Raw genomic sequence first — 9,612 nt, 5'->3', positions numbered from 1 at the left:
TATTGAAAGAATCATTAGGAATGTCAATGTCGTCCCTGTGTGGGCTTATTGTATTGCTGCATTAGCTCAGTGGAAATTACTGAAGAGAAACACCAGATGGCGCAATTTCCTATTTATTTATAAAATAACTTTTTTTGTATTCTCTCCAGTGCCCCATTCCAGATCAGCAATGCTGCCATGGCGACCCCCATTAAACCAATTTTGGCAAAGACCCATCACACAATCCAGTATTAGTTTGGGAGAGGCTTAGTAAGAAAGAATGCTTTAGTTCCAGAAAAGCTTCATACCTTGACTACATTTACTCACAGAATGCTTTCCAACACACATACAGTTTTGCTGGTTGAGCTAAACCTTTCAGCCTCTGACCTCTGAAGTAATGCTGCCAAAGACTAACCACACACCCTGTAACTATCTCCGGAAGTAGTCACGTGGTGGTATTTTCGAAATTGAAATTGATCTTCATTGGCTAAAATGCTAAAATAGCTACAATGCTCAACTGCTTTTCTGCAGTTAGCATGCCCTGGTCCCTTGAAACACCCATGTTTTTGACCTTCCATCCAACTGGCATGGAGCCGTGTTTCGAATGTAAGTCTAATATTCAACGTTTTTAGTTTTGTTGTTTTCTTTAAAGTATATTTTTTGGGCTTTTGCCTTTTAATCGACAGTAGAGTGTTGAGTGACAGGAAATGGGGAGGCAGAGAGGGGGAATGATATGGAGGAAAGGGCTGCCCGATGCGGGATTCGAATTGGGCCGCCTGCTGTGAGAACTGCGGTCTCAACATGGGGCGTCAGCTCTACCAAGTGAGCTAAACGCCACCAGTTTTTAGTTTTGTTAAGTTTTCCACTGACATCGATCTTCCACTGTGTTATCCAGCTAGCTTAACCGTAAGCATCATTAACAAGTAGCAACAAAACTAGCGTTTAGCTTACCAACAGGCTTAAATGCTGTTCTCTAACCACAGTTTGTACAGTTTTTATATATTATAATTCTCCCTGTAGCCTTCTTTTACTAAGTGTTATGTATTAATGTTTTTTTTTATAGCACATAACATGTACAGCTACATTTTACATGTTAAAACAGATTAGCTTTGAATTAGCTTAGAGTGTCTGAGTAGCCTGTAGCTCCACCACACTGCTGTGGCCCAACAGAAGGTAAACTATTTACTATTACTTCGAAATGTAAACTTTAAAAGCAAAGTTTAGAAACTTGACAACTAGGGTGACCATTCCCGTACAGTGATTATGAGATACTCATTGCAGGACATTTCAATTTATTCTCAACAAAATATCAGTTTTGAAACTGCAAAGTATTGTTCTCAGATCTCAGTTGTCAAAGTGCACAGTCTTAACTTATTGCACTGATATACATAAATTGGCAAAATAACAAACCTCCAGAACATTTCTGGACTAGGAAAAAATTGTGCTAGAACTATATGCTTTTCAGTCAGTGCAAATTAAAAATGAATGTAACAAATAAATAAAGCTGCATAAATGCATCAGTTGTTTTTTGTTGCCAAGGAACTTCTGGTACATGCCTGTGCAGGGAAAAGTGAAATTGACACAAACTTGGAGTCTTTTGACCATTCAGAAGTAAAATATCTTTTACTTTTTTAGCAGCAGCAGCTGCACTTTTTTTGTGTGTAGCCAGTACATGGACACCTTGTTTTTCTAGTCATGCTGGGTATTAGTGCAGCTACAAAAAGCAGGACAACTTGGCTCATTTAAAATCCAGACTGTCCTCCCTAAATCTATTGACAACACTATTGCTTTGGTTATTATTGTTACAAATTGAATAATGGTCATCAATACTGACCAGTACTTTTGATATTGAACGTACATTTTGATGATAAATGTAGAAACGTTAATAACAATGCCATATTTTAACTTATTGTTGTGTGGCGTATGGAACACAGGACTCTGCCTCTGGCTATGGATTCTGAAACAAGACAGAGAGTCTCCAGTCCTGAATGGCCTCACCAGAGCTACCTAGTGGTGTTAACAACTGATATGTGCTGGTCAGGGGTAAGTCAAACTTTAAAATCTTCCTTTGATTTTAGGTACATAAAAACCAACCAATTTTAAATTTTTATTAAGGTGAAACTATAAAACCACCCACTTGGCTGAGGGACACAGCCCAAGGCTATATCAATCCTGGTGGGGTGTTTCATCAGATCAGTATCCTGGGGTTCATTGCTGATGATGTATCATGAAATTTGGTCAATAAACTTTATTTTAATTCATAAAATACTATCACATTAGCTACTAAACTGATTACCTGTATAGATTTATTTTATCATGATTCAAAATTACACATCACAAGTGCACGTCTGAAGAAAATTACATTACATCTGACTCTCTATGGTAAATGATCTGTATTTATAAAGTGCTTTTCCAGTCTTGATGACCAATCAAAGCTGCTCTATACTAAAGTTTTGCCATTCACCCATTCACTCGCAGCACATTGAGCCACATAAATATAAAAAACTGTAAACACAAATATTAAACTATAAAATGTAACACCGTAAGTGTACACTTTATATACATTGGATTTATTGCACATTGAGGTTTAGTGTTTTCTAGTATAAGTCCTTGGAACCAACTGACTGATTTACGTAGATCAAAAATTGAGATTATACTCTTATTCAAATATAAAGAAACGGGCCAGGTCAAATATTTCGATTTCTCCTCTTGTGTGCCTAACATTTTATTGGTAGGTGTTAACATTCAGTGGTGGTCCCTGTCACCCGTTAATGGTTGGCAAACTGCATCTGAGTGTGGAGAACCTTCAAGGGACATTAACTATCTTGTCCTATGTACTAAAAAAGTGCCCTTCTTCATCCCACTGAGGGATAAAAAAGTCAAGTATGTAGAAAAACTACTGTAACATAACCAAATAAATGTCACAGGTGCCATAATATTAAAGAAATTTGTCATTATTTTCAAAAATATCGTATAATTGTGATATGTCTTTTTTAATGCTCTGAGTATGTTTTAGATATGAAATCCAATTTCACCCCTAAGTATAAGGTAATATGAAATACATCACCATTTTACATAAATACTTAAGATGAGTACAGAGCACATTCCTTTATCTTAAATAATAGATCTGTATAATTCTTCACATTGTCATTTTAATGCCATCTATTAAAATAGAAAGAGTAATTTGAATGAGGGCATATAGGGGAAGTATTAGTCTTGAAGTCACCCACATAATCTGAACTCCTCTTTTGAAGCTTCCAGTATTGCAATTTGGTCTGCGGGTATTTTGACGTTTTGTAGGCATCACCTACAACTAGGCTGTTATTGGACGACACCAGCTGTCACTCAAACTGGTGTTCACTCACATGTGCCGTACTTAAATGAGAGCATAATTTACAAAATTGACATCGCGTTCAATTGAAGGAGAGCTGAAACCTGTGTTTGAGCCCATTAACTCCTCAGGAAAATGTTTACTGTAGAAGCCCTTTGTCTTCCATTTACCATACAGAGATTGAAAACAACCATTCTCTCTCACATTTACACCTACGCTCAATTTAGAGTGTCCAGAGGTTCACCAACCTGGGCCTTTTTGCTGTAAAGCAACAGTGCTAACCACTATTCTGCCATGTGACTCTCACACATACAGTATGTGTCGTAGTTAAATGAGAGCATAATTTACAAAATCGACATCATGATCAATTGAAGAAGAGCTGAAACTAGTGATTGAGCCCATTAACCCCTCAGGGAAATGTTTACTAAGTTATTTTTGCAACCAGTGGATTAGCCTCATAGTGGCTATTCAATATATTCTCATTCCCACTATGGCTTCAGAACGGACTCGGAAGACTAAATCCATTTTTAATGCATGGTCTATGGGAGAAATATATTCGCATTTGTGCAGAAATTCAAATTGGATCAGTGAGCTGTACAATGAATTCCCTGTGTTTATTTATTTATCTATTTTGTTTGTTAGGTGTTTAGAGGTGCCTCAGCAGGATATGGGGCTTTGGGCCAGAATGAAACACAGCTCTGCAACTGAGTATCCCTTCTCTTGTTACCTGCCCCACCAGCATGTGTTATGGAACTCCCCCAGTTTCCACTGTTATTTGTCTTTGTTTTTTAGGCAACATTACCTCTGGATGAGGCGTGAACAGGGAATTAATGTAGCTTAAATAAAGCTCCAGCAGCCTACCTTAAAACAATGGCAGTGGCATTTGCATGAAAAATAGCATATACTGTATTTTTCGCCTGTGTAGTAATGTGCTTACAATGATAGAGCAAAATAAAGCTAGTCTAATAGTGTTCGCCATGTTTGTTATTAGTATTAGTATTAGTAGGCTAAAAGTGCATAATTAGCACTAAACACAACTAGTCATAGATACATAGTGTTTTACACTACAGTTTTGTTATGTGCAGTTATGTGCGGTTCATTTTCTATCACACATCATTCACATGCAGCCATCAGGAGCAACATGAGATTAGGTGTCGGCATGCAGACTATCAGAGCCGGGATTCAAACCCACAACCTTCCAGTTGAAAGCAACTCACAATAAAGGCCCGTTTATACTCAAAAGCAGAGATGGATTACGTTCATTTCGTCCGGAGCGGAGCAATACAGCAGGAAATTGTGGGGCCAATAGTCCAATCAGTCAGTAAAACGACAAAGAAGCTCGCTACAGTTGCAGTGCCCAATTTAAAACATGCTGCCAGAGCTTGCTGGCTTATCCCTGCAGCCAGGCACTCGACTTCACTCAATGACGTTATCAAAATTCACGACGAACAAACAGAAATATTAAAAAAATGTCGCCCATAGTCGATATCTCTCATCAGCAGTAATATTCCCCTGTGGTCTTACATTCCACCTCCACGAAATCCGCTTTTGGATCAAGCACAGTAAAATAACCTCTTCAGTGGTCGCCATGTTTCTTGATGCCTGCAATTTGGTGCTCAGCGCTAGAGGCAGTATTGCATACATGTCCATACTAACGCAAAAGACCCATGGAGGTAGTGATGGAGATCACGTTTGGGTTGGACAGGCATAAAAGTTGATCATGGTAGATTTACATTATCAGGGTAAGGACAACAATGTCATTTTGGCTAACTTCAGAATCCCCTTAAAAAAGGGAACCAAACCAAGGTGGGTTTTTCCCCCCTGGCGCACTAGAAGCGGGCTTATCACGAAGATGAGAGAATATGTTCAGCAGAATTTGTATGCATCTAAAATGGCAGTTACCAAAGAGCAGCTGTCTTTCAATTTCTATTTTGAGTGACTTGCTCATTAGATGCCATCGCTCATAGAAAACGGCATGTCATCCACATCATTGGTCTAATTGGTTGTAGATCCAATTGTGTACACGCCTCCTGGCAGTAGGACTTCCACACTCTCAATCTCAATCGGAGTCAGGCTACTAAAGTTATGATTAAATACGAAGTTCAATTTATAAGTCATTCAGGACCAAGAATTATTTACAAGAATTAGTGACCTAATTCTGAATCTACAGAAGGTAACAAATCAAAAAGTCTTACATTCACCCTTCCCTTTACACGACGGGGAACTACGGTGGCCTTTTTATACCAGAAAGGATGTCATTCTTCCTTGTTTGCATAGTAAGCCTCTTTTTCTAAACGTAAATATACTTGCTCTAGCTGGTTTGCTCGCTTGGAAAGTTGCACGAACATGGTAGAAGATTATGCACACTGGACCTTTTAAGATTTTAGTTTGTGTTTAAAGCATATTTTTGTGTGACTGAGTTATTTTTGACAGAATAATTGTGACATGAAATCTTCATATAGTCCTGTGTGTAATCGTGATATAAGGTTCAAATTTGCGTACATAAATATTTATGTAGTTAAAGACTGTTGCTTGGTAGTGAGTATGGGTTTAAATGTGTTTATGGGCAGAAGATGACAAAACAAATTGTTTGTTTTATTGGCCAGCCCTCGGATCACAAACATTAGTAGGTTTCGTCCCCCAGCAAATTTACAGCGTTTTTTATGTAATAGTTGTTGAGATATTTCAATCTGAACCAAACTGGTACTAAAAGAAAGGCTGACATTGCCATCCCTCAAGCCATGTCACAGGTACAGCTGAAAAATAGTACAATAAAGCACATTATTGAGTATCTCTGACACTATGAGCCATTGCAGATAGGGACCCCATACTGTCTCTGACAGTAAAGGTCTTTTTTTTTTTTTTTAATGGAAATAAAACAGCCATATTTCATCAGAGTTTATTGTTTTGTTTTAGAGGACAGGTGTGACAGATAATAACAAGGGCAGTACCATTACAACATAATACAATAAAGCGGTGGAAGAAATGACATGAGCTGAACAGGGCGGGAGAATAAAAAGCCAGGAGGATATGTGCTCATGAGTAACAGAGAAATACAATATGTCATTGTGTTTATCAAATCTAATCTCTAATATTCCACTACAATTCTATTTACTCAAGCACAAAATGGCCCCAAAGAGATGTAGAGAGAACCGTGAGGCTGCGCCGAGATCTAATGAGCATCACTGCATGTGCTCATCTATTTGTTTGCAATAAAACTTGATCTACACATTTGATTAATGAGGCGTTCGCGTGCATCGTTCCCCACAGTGATCTGACTGAGACCCGAATCGTGTTGGACATCCAGCTGCTTTGGAAAATACAGAGCATGGACCTGCATGTGTTCACATTCAGGGGAGAGGTATGATAAACAGCCTGCTGTCTCTAGTGCAGCAGTGTTGCATTTATTTTAATCTTTTTTGGGAAGCAACCAGCGTAGCTTCCAAAAAAGAAAGAAAGAAAGGGTACTACAGTGTAGTATCTGCTGTGTTGGCCTGTTGTGAAATAGATACTGCTGCGTGTGTTTCTCAAGCACATGTCCAATTAGAATGAAATAAGGGTTTGAGTCAATGGTGTGACATTGGACCTCTATTGAGCGTGTGTCTATGTGAGGTGTCTCAGCATGTGAAAGATGTGTACGTGTCTGACACAGCTGGATGCCTCCACCCCACCAACCCCCCTCCCCCCCCACCCCGCCTGATGACTGTTTTGACAGCTCAGTAATAGCTCTTGTTGACAGTCAAGGCAGCCATCCACCCGTGAAAGCAAATCAACTCGCTATTTAGACTGAAACTCCCCTTTCACTGTAATAAGATTCTTGGATCAGATGATTTTTGAATCTCTGGGAGCTGAGCCCAACCTGGTAAAACACTGAATGTGAAAAGGCCAGCTCATGCTTTAATTGAAGCCTGATGGAGTGCTTTGCATCAGGGATGTTGAGTCTTTTCAAGCATCACATAGTTGTCCTTTTGAAAATCCTTTTAAAATAAAATGTATTGATTTATTTTTTTGAGCATGCATGGTTATTTGGAGGAAGCAGGATGATTGATGATTGAGTCAAATATCACATTTTTCAAAAATTTCATTAACAGTATTTTAAATAGGCTGAGCAGAAGGAAATTGGGCTTGTAAGTGGAGGGTTTGTCGGTTTGAATCCCCGCCCGGTGAAGGACTGCGGTAGCCAATTGCAAATGTTTACTCTAAATTGACTCCACGTCCAGTGTACTCTCAGTGCTTGTCACAAGCCCAGATAAATGGGAGGATTGTGTCAGAAAGGGTACACGGTGTAAATAACTCTGCCAAATCAAATATCTCTGTCTAAATAAGTGTGTCTGTGGCTCTGGCTCTGGCTCTGGCTCTGGTGCAGTGAGTTAGAATTAGCAGTTTTCTGCTAAAGTTTTCTCTAAAACATCTTTAGCTGGTGGCTGGTTGGTACCATGTTGAGTGTCAAATTTGTGTCTTTCTACCATCCAGTAACTTCAAAATATTCAATTATAAAAGCTGACGGAGCATGGATTCAGTCAGCCCAAAAACAGGCTGGGTTTTGTCATGTATTTACCGCTGTTGTCTTCTTCTTCTGTGTACCTGCTTCCTCTTTTATTTCTGGGTTTAGCATGGATAGTGTTATCTTGCTGTAGATATTGACACCAGAATAATTGGCTTTGCTGTTGATAGAGGCCTTAATGGATTTCACCTTATCAGTAAAATTGCATACGAAGATGCCTCAGCCACTATTATTTTCAGCTGGGTTACAATGTGAGGCTGATCAATGGCCTTTAATAGCATCATGGATTGTGTTGACGATGATGAGCTGCAATTATTTCTGAGAAACGGCATTCAAGCATCTTTACCATGGTATTATAGTAAAGATACGGCTGTGACAAGATATTGATACAGCGATATGTCGTTGTTCTGACTTCTGAGTTATAATTATTGACATGCTGCAGCCAAATGTCAAGATTTTAGCTTCAACAGCAAACAAGTCCTGCACACTGGCATTGATACATTTGTTTGCAACATTTTCAGTAGTACACTTATATCAAGTATAAGTATTCATTTTAAAAATATGGCACTCAAACAGATTTTACTCACCCGTGGCACTTCTTTATGACTCATTGCTCTGGTGTTTGTTGACGTCAAAGTGTGGATGGCATCACTTTTTCAGAATTTTAATGAAAAAAGAAAATCGAAAACTGTTCCAACAGTTCCAGTGGTACCTATGATTGATTTCCTAATTAGCTCTGTTGTGAAATCCTGCTTTTTTTTCCCCGTTTTAGGCAATTACCAAGGATTAAATCTGTTTTGTCGAGGCATGGCTTCTTAAAGGTGACCCGTGCTTTCATTAACAACATGTTTGGACCACTGCAGTGCTCTTTTTGGGGCTAGTCAGGCTTCCCTTTTACAATGGCTGTTAGTCCAAAATGCTACTGCCCAGCTTTTAACTGGAACTCACAACCGTGAGCACATTTGGCCAGTCTGCCCTCTCTCCACTGGCCACCTGTGCATACAGCATAATTGTAATTTAATGTTATTCATGTTTAAATGCCCAGAGTGAAAGAATTAGAGAGACTGCAGTTTGCAGCAGACTGTGAAGCACGTCAGAGAACTACAGTTGTCAATAAAAACGTTGAGTTGTCTCTCAGCTAATGACGTTTCCGACATACATAAGGGCACAGGTCCTTGAAAATTGCCCAAAATTGACATGGGTCATTGAAAGTGCTTGAATTTGTGTTTAGGTAAATATGTTCCTTGTTTGTTACGACGCTTCCAACTGTTTCATGCCCTTCATACGCAGAAAAACGTCAAGTCGTAATTACTCGTGGTGTTGTGGACTAGCTTACCCAAGATCCCAAGGACAATTACTTGGCCAAATGCAGTGCATGCTGCAAATCAATAAAAGTGGACGTCATGGGAGAAGCGGCTCTTACGAGTGGCCTTCACGTCTTGAGCTGTGTCAGCACATTCGGTTGTTGAATTTGAGGAAATTGGCCCTGGAAACTGTTTGAATTTGATTTCAACCAAGGTGTGGGAACTGTTATAAATATTGTATGCTTTAATATATTATTTATTCACTTTGCAAATGTTTAGTTCATAGTCACTGCTTCAAAATGCCAAACACAGGCCCCTGCTTATAGTACATATAAAAAGCTTATTCTATGGCTACAAAAACCAAACAATTTTTATTTTAAACTAATGCACACTTTTACAAGCATACTGTATTCGATATCTGCCCACAAACCCTCCTAAATGTTACACACTGGACCTTTAAACCCTTCAGTGATGTCACTCCCCCTTACCTCTCC

Source organism: Solea senegalensis, linkage group LG11, assembly GCF_019176455.1.
Source record: "Solea senegalensis isolate Sse05_10M linkage group LG11, IFAPA_SoseM_1, whole genome shotgun sequence".
Classification (NCBI taxonomy): Eukaryota; Metazoa; Chordata; class Actinopteri; order Pleuronectiformes; family Soleidae; genus Solea; species Solea senegalensis.
This window is presented reverse-complemented; position numbering follows the sequence as displayed.